At 36.9% G+C, this 20,318-nt stretch overlaps 1 long non-coding RNA gene across 1 annotated transcript in view; it reads right to left on the reverse strand.

Annotated features, from left to right (window-relative positions):
- Positions 1 to 7,447: 7,447 nt before the first annotated feature.
- LOC143688823 (uncharacterized) overlaps positions 7,448 to 20,318 on the reverse strand; it is a 35,909-nt gene continuing 23,038 nt past the window's right edge. Inside the window, exons 3-4 of the long non-coding RNA XR_013178333.1 lie at positions 17,275 to 19,756; positions 7,448 to 7,783 (exon numbers count right to left, since the gene is read on the reverse strand). This is a non-coding gene — a long non-coding RNA (uncharacterized LOC143688823). The remainder of the gene's footprint in view (positions 7,784 to 17,274; positions 19,757 to 20,318) is intronic.

Raw genomic sequence — 20,318 nt, forward strand, 5'->3', positions numbered from 1 at the left:
CTTTGTCTGGTGACATTGTCTTCGGTAATTTTCTTTAATTTAAAGGCCTTATTCACTGATATTGCCTAAAATTTTTCACTAGAGGTTAGGGAACATTAAATCAGCAAGAATTTAGAAGTCCAAACACATCATCTAGAGAAAAGAATATGCATGCCCCTCTGGGCCCCTCATGAAGACATCAGTTTGTACTGTCCTATGGATTGGGAAGACAGAATACATCACTGTGAGGTGTGGAGACACAAAGCAGATAAAGCTGATTGAGAGTGAACATATTAATGAAAGGAGAAATGTAATATGGGTTATCCTGATGTCCTTATGCTGTCCCCTTTTTCTCAGGGCCACAGTTGACTGAGAGGAGAAGAGGTTATTGAGTGATGGAAGGAGGACAAGTGCCTGAAGGTGTCAATAGGAAGCTAGGAGCAAGTCAGGGCCCTGATTCCTTCGCTAAAGTTCAGGAGTGAGCATTATGGTTGAGACTGCACAGATGTGGTTAAATATGGAAACCTAGGAAATGTAAAAATACTCTGTCTTTACTCAAGTATAATGCTCATCGTTGAAAGTTAAAAAGTACAGATGACTTCAAAATAAACTCACTCCAAATAAAGAGCAAGAAATATACTGTTAACATTTTTTATATCATTTACAGGCTTTTTATATGCAAATCTATAAATAGATCTATACTTTAAAAAAACTAGGCTCGTTCAAAAGTACAATCAATTTTACATTTCATAGACATTGTATTATGTTGATGGGAGGCTTGTTTACTTTTTAGTATGTACAGCACTGGTCTTTTAATTTGGGAATCCCGGTGTCCTGCAAGTGAGCACTTTCTTAGTTGTGAAAAGTATTGGATTCTATTATCTGTGGGTTGTACTTACCAGACATGTCTTAAATTGTGCTTTGCTGTTGTTGTTGTTAAATTGTATTTAATTTCTTGTAGATCATTTTGAAAGGGTCAAGAAATCAAGATAGTGTTTTCTTTAGTATCCATTTAACATGATATTCATGTTAGTGGGACATTTAACTCGTCACCAAGCCAGACAGTATTTAAAATTATTTGTGGCCTGTATGTAGTTAATCCTAGAGACAAAGCATCATAGTGCTATTTTTATTCATCATGTTAACCGGCTATAAAACACAGACTTTTATCTGTAACAGGCAGGGAATTCCAAGATTCATATACAAATTGCCCTTAAAGTCATGTTGTTTGTAAAGCTAATCTAATTAAAAGGATGTATAAATGTTCTTGAAAAAAAGGCTTATGTCTATAAACTATTTTCTTACATTTAATTTTTTAAAACTTTTTATTTTGAAATCATTTCAAATTTACAAAGCAGTTGAAAAAATAATACCTCCCCACACATGTAATTCCAACACACTCCTCACCCAGATACCCAAATCCACCAACTTTTTCTACATACTGGTTTGGATCTTACTTTTCCCCATAACTATAAACCTCCTTCTGTGCAAGTAAAAACACATCCACATCTATTTAAAGACCTCACTGGCATTCCTTTGCAGGCAGCTGAGAATTTAATTAATCAATCCCTATCAATAATATAACTTCTTTTGTTTGTCTATCTGTCCTCATACAGCATAAGCTCCAAAAGTTCAGGGTTCTCTCTCAGTTTTGTTCATTGATATATCTCAATTGCATATAACAATGCCTGGCTCATAATAAACATTCAAAAACATTTGTTGAAAGAATAGAGGTGGGAAAGGAATGGGCCCAGAACTAGGGACAGATAGATCCAGATTCTGCAAGTTCTGAAGCTTATAAAATTTGGGAAGGCTATTAAAAAAAAAAGAAGAATATAAAAATATATGACTTTTGGTCAACGGTGGCTCAGTGGCAGAGTTCTTGCCTGCCGTGCTGGAGACCTGGGTTCGTTTCCTGGTGCCTGCCTGTGAAAAAAAAAATTACTTTTGCAAATTTTACAAAAACACTTAACTATGTGAACAGATCGCTAGTCTGTCCCACAGTATGTGAAAGACCTTGAAGCTGGTTTCATTATCATCAGGGTAATAAAAGTCGGAGTTTTGAGGATTACCACTTTTAATAGATGCTCAGAAGAGGCACCAGCAAATGAGACTGAGAATAGAACGGTGAGAAAAAAGCCAAGACAGTGTTGTGCTGCTGAAGCCAAGGAGCGCTTCAAAAGGGGAAGACTGGTCATCCACCTGAACTGAAGACCTCCCTTCTTCCTTCCTCTCTGATTGAAAACATCACTTCTCCCCTGCCATAAACCCTTTTCTTTCTTTTAAAACGTTGTTATGAAAAACAAAAGGAAACTTAAATATAATAGTATATATTAAAGTGCTTTAGAATCTGTAAAACACTGTGTACCTGATGAACACCAGGTAAAGCATCCACTGATCTATATGACTCAGAGATGCCTTCTCATGTGGACAATAGCAATAGAGATGAGTTATTGCCACATGGATCAGGGGTGGCCAATGGAATTCAGCAGGGGAAGCTATTATACATAAGCCATTCCACCTATTTCCTATATTTCATCAACAAGAGTTGTTCCTTATTCTCTGACCTTTAGTTTCTCCCTCCACTTTAATGCTCTTGACCACCGACATTGTTTAGGAAGTCATCTCAAAATCTAATAATTTAAAAGATAGGGACAAAAAATAGGAGCAGAGATACAAAATCAAGAAGGAATTTAGAGTCATGGCCTAACCTCTATGAATAATGCCAGGAATGCTGAAGCTTTAAATGAGTTCAGACTTGAGAAAAAAAAATTAAAGATCAGAGATAATGAAGACAAAAGTAATGGTGGTGTAATGTTTTACAGGTGAAAAAAAAGTAGAATGGATGACTTTTTGATTTGTCTGATTTTCTTCTTTTCTATTTTTTTTAAAAGGTCTGCAATGAAAAGCTCCAACACCTGAAAAGATAAAACAAGTACCCGTAGGAAGGCATTGAAATCCATCTGATAGGTGAGGAATGATAAGATCACTTACCTATTTTCAATGTTAAAGTGAAATATTTTCCAGAGCATTAAAAGGAATTGCAGATATGGGCAAAGGACTATCAGTAATCTTTGAAAAATTGCAGATAATGGGAGACAGGTGAAAGAAATTAAAATAGGCATGCCCTAATTTGAGAACAGAGAAAAGATTCTGTCTTGGAGAAACCACACACTGGGGAGGTTACTATGGATCCCCCACAGAACTCTCAAATAGGTTTGTTACCATAGAAAGGGGTGGGAGGCTTCCCACTAAAACTGGCTGACTGGTCACATGCATCTCACTCTCTTCTCAAATCCTGTACAAATGTGAGAAGACTTAAAATTATAAATAAACTTTGGAATATTTGGAAGGCAGCTTATTAATAGTCAACCAGAACCATGAGAAATTTCTGGAATATATTGATACTGAAATTTAACAGATATATCCTACACACAAGTCTAGACCAGTGAAAGGGAATTTCCAAAATAAAAGTTGTCTCAGCAGAATTCTGGAAAAGCCTCACAATCAAAATAAGCAGTGATTGATTAGGAGAAGTGAGCTTTGAGTGGGGATCAGATAACTAATAAAGGGTGCAGACCAGCAAAGGGGTCCTGACGTGTCCTAGGGGCTCCTGCCAACGTGTGCCACGTCTTATCTGTAGTGAAAGGTTTTACACAAGAAATTCTCAAAATGGACATTGGGGCCAAAGAATGATGTCTTGTCATATGAAAAGAAGATCTGTGCATCCTTAAAACAAACCATACTCACGTCTTAAGGAAAGCTCACCTTCTCTCTGCCACACACAACCCCTTAAGCCAGAGCTGATTTAATCCAAACCTGAGCTCCTAGCCAACGGAACAAGAATTCTTACTCTTTCCAGCTACCAAATAGTGTTCAAATTAGGCTTTTGCCTACAAGTATGAACAAACAACTAAGAACCAAGAAGACTGAAAGAGAAGCACCAAACTCAATAATCAGAATCAATTCCAGAGAAAACGCAATATAGGACACAAAATGAAACCTAAAACAAGCATATTTAATACCTTTGGAGGGATTCTAGGGAGTTCTGAACCTGTTAAATAAAATAGAGAATGCCATATAGGAAGAGGTTTAAGATTATTCAAATATTTAAAAAAAGAAAAGAGAGGGGAAATAGAGATGCAGTTATTACTCCAAGTCAGCATGAATGCAGGAAGTCCATGTCATGCTTTGATACACTCATTTCCTTGAGAGGTCATCAGACTAGTAGGTCGGGGAATGCCAGCAACACGATGTGCCTGGATTTCAGCAAGCCATTAAATAAATAGTTTCACGATATTCTAAAAACAAAGAAATATCCTACCTCTTACCAGAAATTAATAGTTAGGACAACAAGCTAATAGAAACTTGTATCATTTCATAGGAATTTCTGTTTGTCTTTCCTCTCTAGATTGTAAACTTCTTGAGAGAAGAGACCATTTTCTGGGTTGCATTCATCCTATCCCACTGCCTAGCACAGTATATGGCATCTGATTGGTTCTCAGTAAGTATATATTGAATGATAATTAAATATGATAGAGTAACAAACTCTGGGCCTAAAAGTGTATATGAGATGAAAGACATAACTGCCTTCTCAGTTTGGAAAGTTATAGAGGTTTGAGCTGACTGCCTGCTAAATGTTGTCAACATTGTGACCTGGTTGACAAGAGAGCCAAAGACAAAAGGTTATGGTAATGGCAAACAGTGTGAAAAACGCAGAGAGAGAAGAGCTGTGGCAGATAGTGTTTACTAAAGATGAACACAACGATTTCTCCTCTCCCACATGCTCTTTTTACGTGTGACTTTGACTTAACACACCTCCTATTGAGTGGTGGGGTTTACGTTTCCTCCTCATGAATTTGAGTGGGCATGTTAACGTGGTGATGTGTACCATGTGACTTCCTAGGCTAGGTCCTAAAACCTTATACATTTTCCACCTGATCTCTTGGGATATTGCTCTTGGGACCCAGCCACCATGCTATGTGGCCCAGGATGCCACATTAACATTTCTAACTGAAGTCTCAATTGACAGCCAGCATTAACTTCTGGACTTGTAAGTGAACAACAGCACTGACTACTTCTTTCAGATCAATCCAGCCTTAGTGATCAAGTCATCTGCGGCCATCAAATTTCCCCAACTGAGGTTCCAGATGTTGTGGAAAATAGACACATCTATTTTGTACCCTTTTCAAATTCCTGACTGATAGAATTCATGGAAAATAACATCACAGCTATTTTATGCCTCTAAAATTGGGGTGGTTTTTACATGTCATTGAGAACTAGAACAGTAGGAATACGGATATGCAAGTCATGACTCATTTACTCAAAGAACTATTAGGCTGTCACAATAAGAGTAGCTCATATTAGAATAGAAGTGGAACACTTATTATGATTGGCCTGCTATTTGCTAGGGGCTTTTCTAGGTGCTGGGGATGCATCACTGTACAAAATAGTCCCAACTCAAAATCTTCTGACTTGGATATTTTGGTGTCACTCATTGTTCAGTCCTTAGGTTTTTTGGTTTTAACCATTAATGGTGTCCAGAATCCTATCTTCAGCTCTGACCTCTATCCTGAGTTCCTGATCTGCTCATATGAGTGGGAAATCTTATAGGCACCCCAAACTCCTAGTTAATAGCACTAACACCTACCGAGTGTCCTAAGCTAGTGACTTGGGAGTCATCAGAGATTTCTTTCTATCCCCTCACCTTCCCCCACTTGAAAACCCTGTCTCCATGCAGTCACAAGGGCCACTGAGCCTATCTTCATGTCAACTGACTCCATTTCTCTTTTTGTCATCCCATGGCCACTGCTGCAGGTCATTTTTTTATAATTATACAATTATAACATTGTGTAATTTATACATTATTGTATATATTGTATTATATGCAATATAGACAATATATTATATTGTATTGTATTATAATATAATAATACAATATATGTTGTATCACATACTATTGTATAATGTATCTATTGCATTATTGTATAATTATACAATTATTATAACAGTACATACATAGTTTACTATACAGTTATTTTACAACATAATAAAAGTATATTATACAATTATTATAACATTATAAAATTGTGTAACATACAATTTTTTATAATGTACAAATACGAATAATAGTTCCTTATCTGTTTGAAAACTTTCCCTTATGCTCCTCAGAACTAAGCCCAGTATTCTTAAAATTGTCATAAAATTTAGGGAGATTAAAAAACAACATGCATGGTTTGATTTCATTTTTGTAAATTCACATGCCCATATCCATATGTTTATATATGCATAGAAAGATACTGGATGTTCAGAAAAAGGTCAACAATTGTAATCTCAGAGTAGGGATTTCAGGGTGGTCTTTACTTTCTTCTTTGTTCTTTTATGTATTGTTAATATCGGTATCCTTTTAAAAAATATTGTCTCATTTTTAAAGAAACAATAACAAAGTACAAATATAGGAGCCAGGAAACATGAGAGTGCTCAAAGCACATGAAGGCTGTCCTCTGGCCTCAGGTCCTCAAGAGAAAGCAACAACCACCTAATGAGGAGCAGACCCATTCTAATAACACTAAGCAAACAACTGTAGAAACAAATTGGAAGGAGACTTGGCTAAAAGGGAAGCTGATTATTCTAGACAATGCAGAGTATAACTTAACAGTCATTACCATATTGGTGAATCAGGGCCTATGCTAAGATAGAAAGTCATTACGTAGAATTCAAGTGATTTGCTGGTGCATAAAATCAACTTTTGGCTAAAACCACTAGTGTCTAATCAAACTGCGTTCCTTTCTGTTTTGCACTTGAAAGAAAAAAAAATTTCTAGCAACACTTACAAGCTACAATCTTATTTAATGATCTGTTGTCCTCAAACGTTCATTCTTATAATGATTTTTCAATAATGTTATTAAATGAACAGAATTAAATAAAGAGTCTCTTCATTGCCTGGCTTTGACCTATTTGGCTTTGTTATTTCACCTCTCTCTACTATATTGATTACTTGCATTTTCTCAAACTATGCTCTAAGCTCTAGCTTCTAAACCTTCATACATGCATTTTCTTAGCTTCCTCTGCCTGAAAGACACTTAACTGTGTTCTTACCTGGCTAATTGCTACTCACTCATCAGGGCTCTGTTCAGATATGTCTCTTACTAGAGACTTGCCCTAACCAACTCCTGCTCCAGCTCCTATATTGACTTCTACCATCACATATTACAGCCCCATAGCTATCTGTTGGCTTCCATCATTGCAGAGAATTCTACATACCATGACATCCACAGAGCCCATGATAGGCAGGCATACTGAAAACATTCAATAAAACATGGAAGAAGTCAAAATTATCCCTATTTGCAAATGGCATGGTCCAATATATAGAAAATCCCAAAGAATCCACAATAAAGCTACTAGAACGAATGAACAAATTCAGCAAAGTTGCAAAATACAAGATAAACATGTAGAAGTCATTGGGTTCCTATATACAGTAATGAACAATATAAAAAGGAAATTAAAAAAAACAATTCCATTTACCATAGCATTTAAAAGAATAGGCTGCTCAAGCAAATATCAATGCAATGTTTTGGCTTAAACAATGGTAATTTATTTGCTTACAGTTTTGAGATTAAAAGAAAGTGAGAATCAAGACCCCAGCAAAGTGATCCTTTCTCCCCAAAGATGTGGCATTCTCCAGTTGGCTGCTGGTGATCCTGGGGTCTTTAGCTTGTAACGTGGCAAGGCACATAGCAGTGTCTCCTGGTCTCCCCCTTCTCTTCCAGTTCCAGCCTCTTGTCTCCTGTGGCTTTCTCTGCATCTGTTTGAATTTCATTCCGCTTATAAAGAACTCCAGTAATAGGATTCAGACCTATCCTGACTGAGGTGGGCCACATCTTCTTAACTGAAGTAACCTCATGTAAAGTTCCTACTTCCAATGAGTAAACACCCACAGGAATTGATTAAATTTAAGAACATGTTTTTCTGGGGTAAAAACCACCACAACATACTATGGAACATTATTCAGTCATAAAAAAAGGAACAGAGTACTGGTACATGCTACAACCTGGATGAACTTTAAAGACATCATGCTAATGAAATAAACCTGGCACAATGTATGTGCCAGGACAAATGTATGATTTCTTTTATATGAAATACTTAGAATGAGCAAAATCATAGAGACAGCAACCAGAACAGTGGTTACCAGGTATTGCAGGAGAACTCATACTCATGTATTTACTAAATTTTAGCAAATACATGAGTATGAGTTCTGGTTTAGGATGATGATTGTTCTAGTTTGCTTGCTGCTGGAATGCAATATACCAGAAACGGAATGGCTTTTAACAAGGGGAATTTAATAAGTTGCAAGTTTACAGTTCTAAGGCCGAGAAAATGTCCCAATTAAAACAAGTCTATAGAAATGTCCAATCAAAGGCATCCAGGGAAAGATACCTTGGTTCAAGAAGGCCGATGAAGTTCAGGCTCTCTCTCTCAAGTGAGATGGCACATGGCGAACACAGTCAGGGCTTCTCTCTCGGCTGGAAGGGCACATGGCGAATACGGTGTCATCTGCTAGCTTTGTCTCCTGGCTTCCTGTTTCATGAAGCTCCTCGGGAGGCGTTTTCCTTCTTCATATCCAAAGGTCGCTGGCTGGTGGACTCTCTGCTTCGTGGTGCTGCAGCATTCTCTGCTCTCTCTGAATCTCTCATTCTCCAAAATGTTTCCTCTTTTATAGGACTTCAGAAACTAATCAAGACCCACTCAAATGCGTGAAGACATGTCGTCCCCTAATCCAGTTTAACAACCGTTCTTAACTAAATCTCATCAACCAGGGAGATGATCCCATCACAGTCCCAAATACACAGCATTGAATAGAGACTATTCTACCTTTAAGAAATGGGATCCATATTAAAACATGGTTTTTCTTAGGGGGCATGCTTCCTTTCAAACCAGCACAATGATAATAGTCTGGAAACTGATAGTGGTGACAGTTACATAATATTGTCAATATACATAATGGCAAAGAATTGCCTGCTTAAAGTGGTTAAAATTATTTTTATGTATATTTTTTACCTCAACTAAAAATAAATGTTAATTTAAAAAAATGAAAAAAAAAAAAAAGATTGAAGTACTGATACATGCTTCAATATGTTGACCTTGGAAACATTTTGCTAAATGAAAGAAGCAAGACACAAAAGTACAAATATTGTATGACTGCATTTATATGAAATATCTAAAGTAAATAATTCAAGAGACAAAAAGTAAATTAGAGGTTACCAGAGGCTAGGGAAGGGGGAATGGGGAGATATTGCCTAATGCATATAGAGTTTCTGTTTGAAATAATGAAAAAATTCTGAAAGTAGAAAGTGGTGAGGGCTGCACAACATTATGAATGGAATTAATGCCACTGAATTGTATACTACGAACAGTTAAAATGGCAAATGTTATGTTCTCTGTAAAAAAGAAAAATATATGGTGGAAGAACCGTGGCAAAATACCACATACACAGGATTCCACTTATAGAAAATGTCCCCAAAAAGGCAAAATCTATAGAGATGAAAAGCAGACTAGTGGTTGTCTAGGGTTCAGAATGGGAATGGCGATTAACTATAAATAGGATTGAGAGATCTTTCTGGGATGATGAACATGATCTAAATCTAAATTGTGGTGATGGTTGCTCAACTCTGTAAATTTACTAAAAATCATTGGCTTACTTTATGCAAGTGAATTTCATGGTATGCAAATGGTATCTCAGTAGGTCGTTTAAAAAAGAAGTTTTCCAAGGATATCTCTTGACAAGAGAGGTCAAGGGTAAAGGTTCTGACATTCCACTGCCTGGGTTCAAATTACAAATTCTGGCACTTGCCTGCTGTGGAAACCTAGACATATTACTTCCTCTTTTTACTTTGGTTGCCACAATCATAAAGTGAAAATAAAAAGAATCACTTCATAGGGTTGTTGTGAAGATTGAGCAATGTAAAGTATAAACAAGTTCTACACAGGGTAAGCATTTAATAAATGGCCATTATTATTATTTTTTATTCGTCATTAGCCTATGAGGTCCTCAAGTGCAAGGACTGTGTCCTACATCACTGTTCTCAGAATCTGGCATATATCTGATATTTAATTGATGTTTGCTGTATAATTTATAATAGTTGGCATGTCCTTCAATTTTCTGAAGAACACTTTCCCTTTCTTAAATAATTGCCTCATGATTATGCTATTATTTTCTCCCTGAAATCATCCTTCAATAAGAGCAGCAGTAGAGAGATTGTGTCACGTTGGAGGAACTGCATTCTTACTAGAGGTTATGAAAACCAGTTAACTACATGCAGATCTGAGCGTAGCACTTCTCTTACTTTCCTTCAAAATGCCCCTTGTTTCCACATACTCTGCTTAGTGGTTTGTTTTCCAGAATATGGACCTGTCGCCCTTCCTTTGTCTTTCCCCCTCCGCCTACACCCTGCAGTTTATCTTTGATGATACTTGTTGGGTCATACAGGAAGGTGAGGGGTCATCTGAAATCCAGCCTATGTTTCTATAATATGACTTTTCTCAAACTATTCAAGATCAATGATGATCTACATAGAATCCTGATGAGAAGACCTTTATTCAGCACCTGACTGGTACCAGTACAGAAAGGAGAAAGCTAAGTACGCTTCTCTAACTCTCATTTCTGACCACTTAAAGATCATGTGAAATATAATTCTTTTAAAATATTAGGGAAGGTGAAATTATATGACAAATGTGGAAGAGCTATAAAAAAAATCAGAAGGCATACATTACCATGTATTATGCATAAACTCACCCTTTTGTGTCTTCAGCAATTTACAAAATGGCAATTTTTACCAATTTTTTTTAGCTTAACATTTGTTCCCCCTATTATTTATTTATTTTTAATCAATATGTTTTACTTGTCCATCAATAAGGTAGACAAAGGGAGCATCAGATACAAGGCTTTCATAACCACACAATCACACTGTGACAGCCACATCATCATACAATTATCTTCAAGAAACATGGCTACCAGAGCACAGCTCCACATTTTCAGGCAGTTCCCTCCAGCCTCTCCATTCCATCTTGACTAACAGGGTGATAACTATTTAATGCATAAGAGTAACCTCCAGGATAACCTCTCAACTCTGTTTGGAATCTCTCAGTCATTGACACTTTATTTTGTCTTATTTCACTCTTCCCCCTTTTGGTCAAGAAGATTTTCTCAATCCCTTGATGCTAAATTCCAGCTCATTCTAGGATTTCTGTCCCACATTGCCAGGAAGTTCCACACCTTTGGGAGTCATGTCCCATGTAGAGAGGGGGAGGGCAGTGGCAGTGAGTTTCCTTGCTGTGTCGCCTGAGAGAGAGAGGCCACATCTGAGCAACAGAAGAGGTTCTCCTGGGGGTGACTATTAGGCCTATTTTTAAGTAGGCTTAGCCTATCCTTTTGGGATTAAGTTTCATATGAACAAACCCCAAGATTGGAGGCTCAGCCTATTGCTTTGGCTGTCCCCACTGCCTGTGAGAATATCAAGAATTCTCCACTTGGGGAAGTTGAATTTTCCCCCTTTCTCACCATTCCCCCTAGGGGACTCTGCAAATACTTCCCTATTCACTGTTCAAATTGTGCTGGGGTTTATCTGGGCATCACTCTGGACAAACCTATAAAATCTCATGCCCTATGCAAGGTTCCAAGTACTATGGTATTCAATTAAGCTGTCCACATAAGTTATATTAGGAAATAAACTAGTCAAAATATAAATTTTGTACCAAATGAACATTTTTTGTTGTCTCACACATACGTTAAAGTTTTAAAATATTAATTACCATCTACTTTCAACAACCTGCATTATTGACATTCCTTTGTTCTTCCTCATGCAGAAACATTTTTAAATTTGCACATTTAGTCACTATTATTATACACTCTAGGCATTCCTAGATTATACCAACTCAGTCTTTATTGTCTATCTTTCCTTCGGATCTCATTTGTGCCCCAGGCCTCCTCCCTCTAATCATTCTCACATTCAGCGTCATTCAATGTTCTAACATTATTCTATTATAGTTAGGTAGTGTTGTGCTATCCATTGCTGAATTTTTACAATCAGTCCTGTTGTCACTCTTAAAAAACCAGTGGGTCAATAAAAAAATTATAGGAGAAATCAGTAAATGTTCGAGGCAAATGAAAATGAAAACACAACATATCAAAATTTATGGGATGCAGCAAAGGCAGTGCTAAGAGGAAAATTTATTGCCCTAAATGCCTATATCAAAAAAGAAGAAAGAGCAAAAATTGAGGAATTAACTGTCCACTTGGAAGAACTAGAGAAAGGACAGCAAATTAACCCCAAAGCAAGCAAAAGGAAAGAAATAATGAAGATTAGAGTAGAAATAAATGAAATTGAGAACATGAAAACAATTGAGAGAATCAACAAAACCAGAAGTTGGTTCTATGAGAAAATAAAGAAGATTGATGTACCTTTAGCAAGACTGACTAAAAGAAGAAGAAAGAGGATGCAAATAAATAAAATCAGAAATGGAAGAAGAGACATAACCACTGACCCCACAGAAATAAAGGAAGTAATGAGAGGAAACTATGAACAACTTTATCGTAATAAACTAGACAATGTAGATGAAATGGACAACTTCCTAGAAAGGCATGAACAACCAAAATTGACTCGAGAAGAAATAGACAACCTCAACAAACCAATCACAGGTAAAGAAATTGAATCAGTCATTAAGAAGCTCCCCAAAAAGAAAAGTCCAAGACCACATGGCTTCACATGTGAATTCTACCAAACATTCAAGAAAGAGTTAGTACCAATTCTGCTTAAACTCTTCAAAAAAATTGAAGAGAAGGGAAAGCTACCTAACTCAATCTACGAAGCCATTGCCCTCATACCAAAGCCAGACAAAGATATTACGAAAAAAGAAAACTACAGACCAATCTCTCTAATGAAAATAGATGCAAAAATCCTCAACAAAATTCTTGCAAATAGAATCCAGCAGCACATTAAAAAAATTATACACCATGACCAAGCAGGATTCATCCCAGGTGTGGAAGGATGGTTCAACATAAGAAAATCAATTAATGTAATGCACCATATTAACAATTCAAAGCAGAAAAACCACATGATCATCTCGATTGATGCAGAAAAGGCATTTGACAAAATTCAACATCCTTTCTTGTTGAAAACACTTTAAAGGATAGGAATAGAAGGGAACTTCCTCCACATAATAAAGGGACTATATGAAAAACTCACAGCTAGCATCATCCTCAATGGGGAAAAACTGAAAACTTTCCCCCTAAGATGAGGAACAAGATAAGGATGTCCACTATCACCATTGTTATTTAACATTGTGTTGGAAGTTCTAGACAGAGCAGTTAGACAATAAAAAGATATACAAGGCCTCAAAATTGGAAAGGAAGAAGTAAAACTCTCACTGTTAGCAGATGATATGTTACTATACGTTGAAAAACCTGAGAAATCCACAGCAAAACTGCTAGAGCTAATAAATGAGTACAGCAAAGTGGCAGGTTATAAGATCAACACTCAAAAATCTGTAGTGTTTCTATACACTAGTAATGAACAATCTGAGGGGGAAATCAAGAAAAAAATTCCATTTACAATTGCAACCAAAAGAATAAAATATTTAGGAATAAACTTAACTAAAGATACAAAAGACCTATACAAAGAAAAGTACAAGAAATTGTCAAAAGAAACTACAGAAGATGTAAATAAATGGAAGGGCATATCATGCTCATGGATTGAAGGACTAAATATAGTTGAGATGTCAGTTCTACCTAAATTGATTTACAGATTCAATGCAATACCAATTAAAATCCCAAAAACGTACTTTACAGAAATAGAAAAACCAATAACCAAATTTATCCGGAAGGGCAGGGTGCCCTGAATAGCTAAAAATACCCTGAGAAAGAAAAATGAAGTTGGAGAAAGAAAAATGAAGTCTCATGCTACCTGACTTTAAGGCATATTATGAAGCTACAGTGGTCAAAACAGCATGGTACTGGCATAAAGATAGATATACTGAGCAATGGGGTAGAATAGAATGCTCAGATATAGATCCTTTCATCTATGCACAATTGATCTTTGATAAGGCAGTCAAGCCAACTCACCTGGGACAGAACAGTTTCTTCAATAAATGGTACCTAGAGAACTGTATATCCACATGCAAAAGAATGAAAAAGGACCCATATCTCACACCTTTTACAAAAATTAAATCAAAATGGATCAAAACCTAAACATTCGATCTAAGTCCATAAAACTTTTAGAAGAAAATGTGCGGAAATGCCTTATCAATCTTATCAGAGGAGGCAGTTTCCTAGACCTTACACCCAAAGCATGAGCATTGAAGAAAGAAAGAAAGAAATGGGAACTCCTCAAAATTAAACACTTTTGTGCATCAGAGATCTTCGTCAAGAAAGTAAAAAGATAGCCAACACAATGGGAGACAATATTTGGAAATGATATATGAGATAAAGGTTTAGTATCCAGAATATGCAAAGAGATTGTTCAACTCAACAGCAAAAAGACAGACAAGCCAATTACAAAATGGGCAAAAGACTTGAACAGATACTTCTCAGAAGAGGAAATACAAATGGTCAAAAGGCACATGAAGAGATGCTCAACTTCCCTGGCTATTAAGGAAATGCAAATCAAAACCACACTGAGATATCATCACACTCCCACCAGAATGGCCATTATCAATAAAACAGAAAACGACAAGTGCTGGAGAGGATGCGGAGAAAGAGGCACACCTAACCAATGTTGGTGTGAATGTCAAATGGTACAACCACTGTGAAAGACAGTGTGGCGGTTCCTCAGGAAGCTAAGTATAGAATTGCCATATGATCCAGCAATACCATTGCTAGGTATCTTCTCATGAGGGCAAGGACACAAATGGACATTTGCACACCAATGTTTATAGCAGCATTATTTACAATTGCCAAGGGATGCAAATGGCCAAAATGTCCATCAGCAGACAAGTGGCTAAGCAAGCTGTCTACATACAATGGAATATTATGCAGCTGTAAGACAGAATAAAGTCATGAAGTATGTAACAACATGGATGGACCTTAAGGACATTATGCTGAGTGAGATTAGCCAGAAACAAAAGGAAAAATACTGTATGGTCTCACTGATATGAACTAACATTAGCGAATGAACCTGGAGAATTTCAGTTGGTAACAGAAACCATCAGGAGATAGAAATACGATAGATATTGGGTAAAAAAAAAATACAGATTGTGCAGTTTTTACCAATCTTAATTGTAAATGCTAAATTTTCTTAAATTAAAATAAGAAAAGTTAAAAATAGGTTTCTTTTGCCATATTCTTAGAAGCATCAGAGCCCATTAATGCTGGCAAAATCAGACTCAGGAAATATTTTGACAGTTACAGGCAATCTCTGGTGACCAGCAAGCTCTGGGATCCCTTCTCCACCACAGCAGTTATCAGGAGAGTGAGAAAGAGGGACTACTACTACTCTCTGATCAGTAGCAAGCCCACAAGTGTGTTCTTTCTAAGGTGCCTCAAGCCTTGCGTATCACAATATTTTAAAATTTTACTTACTCAGGAATTCAAGCACTATACTTTAGACTGTCTAATAATTCTCCTGAGTCAAATGCCTGTTTTACCAAGGAAGTACGGTTTGGGCTAAGCCTTAAAGATAATGATAGGGAGGGTTGGGGTCATGAGAGTCTGGGAGGAGAAAAAGGAAGGAAGAAATGAAGAGAGGAAGATGGATGAGAATAGATTAGGGTGTGTCTAAGGACAGTGAACAAACACTTTAGGCAGTAGTGGAGAATTTATATTCAGAAGTGCTGGGTGCTAACTTTGTAAACATGGGACTCAGATTTTAGCCATGTACAAAAGAATTTAGACTTCATAAAGCCATGGTCTCTTGTTATTGGTGAACCCCTAACCAACCTCATTCTTCAAATTGAAAAATACTATTTAGGAAAGCTTGCTGATGAGATGGTGTAAAGAAAATAACCAGCCCAGGACCCAGCCATGCTCCCTTTATCAGATAGTATAGTGTGTATGTTGAGTTTTGTTATTTGCCAGGGACATATTTAGTCCTTTGATGCAGGTACTGTTTTTATTTAGCTTCATTATGCAAACAATGGAGAAGTTGACCAACTTGCCAAAGGTTACCCAGCTAGCAAGGGTCAGGGTCAGGCCTTGAACCCTTGCCTTTCTCCAGGTCCGAGACTCATATTAGGAACTGTGTTTCCTCCTTCAGCCCAGGCTAACAGGTGAGTCTTTATACTAAAGAACTTTAAACAGGAGTAGCAAGATCAAATTCAGGTTTTTGAAGTGTCATTCTGGCTGGATTGGTTAGGAGAAAGACAGCAAGGAGGAAACACTAGATTTTTCTGTTCTACTGATTGTTTTGGCTTGCAATTTTCTCAACATCTAATTACTAATATAAAGTAAGAGAATTCTTGATATGTCAAAAGAGTTTTATGGCCTTGGGGGAAAAAATCACAACCAGTAGCATCCTGATGGCTTTGGATTAAAAAAAAATTATTTGCTGTTGAAATCATTTTTAAGTGTACAATTGAGTGGCATTAATTATTTTACAATATTGTGTTACCTTCACCACCATTTATTACCAGGACGTTTTCATCACCCCAAACTGAAACTCTGTACCCATTAAACTGTAACTCTCCACTCCTCTTCCCTCAAATCACTGGTAATCTCTAATCTACTCTCTGTTTCTACAAATTTGCTTATTCTGGATATTTCATGTAAGTGCAATCATACAATATTTATCTTTTTATGTCTGTCTCATTCCACTTACTATAATGTTCTCAAGGTTCATCCATGTTGTAGCATGCATCAGAACTTCAATCTTTTCATGGCTGAAAGGTATTCCACACTATGTATGTATCACATCTAGTTTATTCACTCATCTGTCCATGGACACTTGGGTGGTTTCCACCTTTTGGCTACTGTGAACAATGTTGCTATGAACATTGGTTTACAAACATTTGTTTGAATTCTTTTGGGTACAAAGGCACACCTCGGAGACACTGTAAGTCCAACCCCAGACCACTGCAATACAGGAATATTACAATAAAATGAGTCTCACATGAATATTTTTGTTTCCTAGTCAAAATAAAAGTTTTGTTTTGTATGTAGTTTATATTGTAGTCTATTAAGTGTATAAGAGCATTATGTCTAAAAAAATAATGTACATACCTTAATTAAAAATACTCTATTGCTAAAAACTGCTAACCATTATCTGAGCTTCAGCAAGACATACTCTTTTTGCTGGTGGAGGATCTTACCTCAGTCTTGGTGGCTGCTGACTGATCTTCAGGTGGTTGCTGAAGGTTGGGGTGGCTGGGGCAATTTCTTAAAATAACATGACAGTGAACTTTGCTGAATCAATTGATTCTTCTTTTCACAAAAGTTTTCTCTGTAGCATGTGATGATGTCTGATAGCATTTTACCCATAGTAAAAGTTCTTTCAAAATTGGAGTCAATCCTCTCAAACCCTGTTGGTTTTTCAACTAAGTTAATGTAATGTTCTAAATCCTTTATTATCATTTCAACAGTGTTCACAGCATCATCCCAAGGGAAAATTCCATCTCAAGAAACAACTTTCATTGCTCACCCATCAGAAGCAATTCCTCATCTATAAATGTTTTATCATGAGATTATAGCAATTCAATCACATCTTCAGGCTCTGCTTCTAATTCCACTTCTCTTGCTAATTCCATCATATCTATAGCTACTTCCTCCATTTGAACCCCTCAAAGCCATCCATGAGAATTAAAAGTAACTTTTTCCAAACTCCAGTAAATGTTGATATTTTGATCTCCTATCATGAATCGTGAATGTTCTTAATGACATCTAGAATTGTGAATGCTTTCCAAAAGGTTTCAATTTACTTTGTCCAGATCCATCAGAGGAATCATTATCTCTGAAGCTATTGCTTATGAAATGTATTTCTTAAATAATAAGACTTGAAAATCAAAATGAACTCCTTGGTCCATGGGCTGCAGAAGGAATTTGTATTAGCAGGCATGAAAACACCATTCATCTCATTTTACATCTCCATCAAAGCTCTTTGATGACCTGGTGCATTGTCAATCAGCAGTAACATTTGAAAGGAATCTTTTTTTCTAAGCAGAAGGTCTCAATAACAGGCTTAAAATGTTCAGGAAACCAGGTTGTGAACATGTGCTGTCATTCAAGTTTTACTTCACTTATAAGAGCACAGACAGAATAGATTTAGCACAATTCTTAAGAGCCTAGGATTTTCACAATGGTAAATGAGCATTGACTGCAACTTAAAGTCATCAACTAAATTAGCCCCTAATAAGAGAGTTAGTCTCTCCTTTGAAGCTGCAAAGCCAGGCATTGAATTGTCTCTAGGTATTAAAGCCCTAGATGGGATCTTCTCCCAATAGAAGACTGTTTTATTTACATTAGAAATCTGTTGTTTAGTGTCATTTCCTTCATCATCTTAGCTAGATCTTCTGGATAACTTGCTCTAGCTTCTAACTTGAGCACTTTTATGTTATGAAGGCAGCTTCTTCCCATAAAGTTCATGAACCAAGCTCTGCTAGCTTCCAATTTTTCTTTCACAGCTTCTTCACCTCTCTCAACCTTCATAGTATTGAAGAGAGTCAGGGCCTTGCTCAGGATTAGGATTTGGTTTAAGGGACAGTAGTGGCTAGTTTGATCTATCCTGACCACTAACTTTCTCCATATCAACAACATAACAATAACATGTCTGGCTGTTTCACTTTCTAATAATTTGTGTGTTCACTGGAGTAGTGTTTTAGTTTATTGACTATGCCAGAATGCAATATATCAGAAATAGAATGGCTTTTTAAAAAGGGAATTTATTAAGCTACAAGTTTACAGTTCTAAGGCCATAAAAATATCCAAACCAAGGCAAACAAGGAAAGATACCTTGACTAAAGAAAGGCCGATGGATCTGGCCTCTGTCAGATGGGAAGGCATATGGCTGTCATGTGCTGATCCTTTGGTTTCTGGTTTCAAACAGCTTGCCTGGGGACATTTTCTTTTTGCACCTCCAAACATCTCTATGCCAGCTCTGTTAAAGGACTCTAGCAATCTAATCAAGACCCCCTTGAATGGGCAGAGTCACATCTCCATCTAATCAAAAGGTCACACCTACAACTGAGTGGGTGAATCTCCATGGAAACAATTAAATCAAATGTTCCACCCTCCAACATTGAATCAGGATTAAAAGAAATGGCTGGCCCAGTAAGATTGGATCAGGAAAAACAAGGCTTTTCTGGGGTACATAGCCTCAAACCAGCATAAGTAGCACTTTTAATTTTCCTCATGAACTTTTCCTTTGCATTCACAACTTGACTAAATGCTTAGTGCAAGAGGCCTAGCTTTCAGCCTATCTCAGCTTTCAACATGCGTTCCTCACTAAGCGTAATCATTTCTTGCTTTTGATTTAAGGTGAGAGATGTATGACTTCCTTTTACTTGAACATTTAGAGGCCATTGAATTGAAATTGGCCTTATTTCAATATTTTTGTATCTCAGGGACGAGAGTGGTCCAAGGAGAGGGTGAGAGGCAGGGAACAGCTAGTCAGTGGAGCAATCTGCATTACTGGATTAAGTCATCGATTAATTCTCCGTCTTTTATGGGCACAGTTCATGATGCACCCAAACAACCAAAATAGTAACATCAAAGATCACAGATCTGGATGGTGCGGTGGTGGCTCAGCAGGCAGAGTTCTCGCCTGCCATGCTGGAGACCCGGGCCGATTCCTGGAGCCTGCCCATGCAAAAAAAAAAGATAAAATAAAATTAAAAAGATCACTGATCATAGATATAATAGATATAATAATAATGAAAAAATTTTAAATATTGTGAAAATCACCAAAACGTGACACAACGACCCGAAGTGAGCACATGCTGTTGGAAAAAACAGTTCTGACAGACTTAGCAAGGGTTGCTGCAAACCTTCAATTTGTAAAACTCATAATATCTGTAAGCATAAGAAAGCAAAATGCAATAATACAGAGCATACCTGTATATGTAGGTGCAGAATTGCCATACCATATAATAATTCTATGCTTAACTCTTTTGAGGAACCACCAAGTTGTTTTCCACACCAGCTGCCATATTACATTCCCATCAACAATACACAAGGATTTTAATTTCTCCAAATCCTCACTGTGATGAACAAAAGACATGTTCTTAATCTGTGAGAACCCATTGTAAACAGGACCTCGTGAAGATATTATTTTTAGCTAAGTATACTCCAACTGAATCAGGGTGTATCTTACAGAGAAACTGGTAGTGAGAAGTTAGAGAATGCTACACGGGGGAGTCAG

The sequence above is a fragment of the Tamandua tetradactyla genome, chromosome 6, assembly GCF_023851605.1.
Source record: "Tamandua tetradactyla isolate mTamTet1 chromosome 6, mTamTet1.pri, whole genome shotgun sequence".
In the NCBI taxonomy this organism is placed as follows: Eukaryota; Metazoa; Chordata; class Mammalia; order Pilosa; family Myrmecophagidae; genus Tamandua; species Tamandua tetradactyla.